Source organism: Tupaia chinensis, unplaced genomic scaffold (assembly GCF_000334495.1).
Source record: "Tupaia chinensis unplaced genomic scaffold, TupChi_1.0 Scaffold148350_1, whole genome shotgun sequence".
NCBI classification, from domain to species: Eukaryota; Metazoa; Chordata; class Mammalia; order Scandentia; family Tupaiidae; genus Tupaia; species Tupaia belangeri.
In genome coordinates this window covers 740681-741151 of record NW_006208201.1, presented here as the reverse complement: position 1 = coordinate 741151, position 471 = coordinate 740681, and positions in this window count along the sequence as shown.

Genomic DNA, 471 nt, shown 5'->3' with positions numbered 1-471 from the left:
GGCACTGGATTCCCACATGGCCAACCTCAGTTTGAGTCCCAGACCTGGTGGCTTTCTCTTGTCTCTCTCTAGTCAAAATGGAAAAATAATGATAATATATAAATCTTTTTTTAAGAAAAGTTGAATAAATGAATGTCTACGTGCAAATCATTCCTGTATTTATTTATACTTTACCTAGCTCCACAAAAGACTTGCCATAACATGCAGGATACAAAGTCAACAATATAGCACAATATAAACAGAAAAAATAAAATTAGGACCTACAGAACATGTAAATGAAAATAGAATAACAAGAGAGATGGAAAAGTAAAATCCTCTCACAGAGACCGTAAAATAAGTTTGTGAATTTGGCTCTGAGTTTCCTGGCAACCAGAGGAAAAAGGGGAAACACATTAGTTACAACCTCACACTTCAAGAATGGAAAAAAAAAAAAAAAAAAAAAAACCTCTGGGGAAAAAGATTTATTTTAGG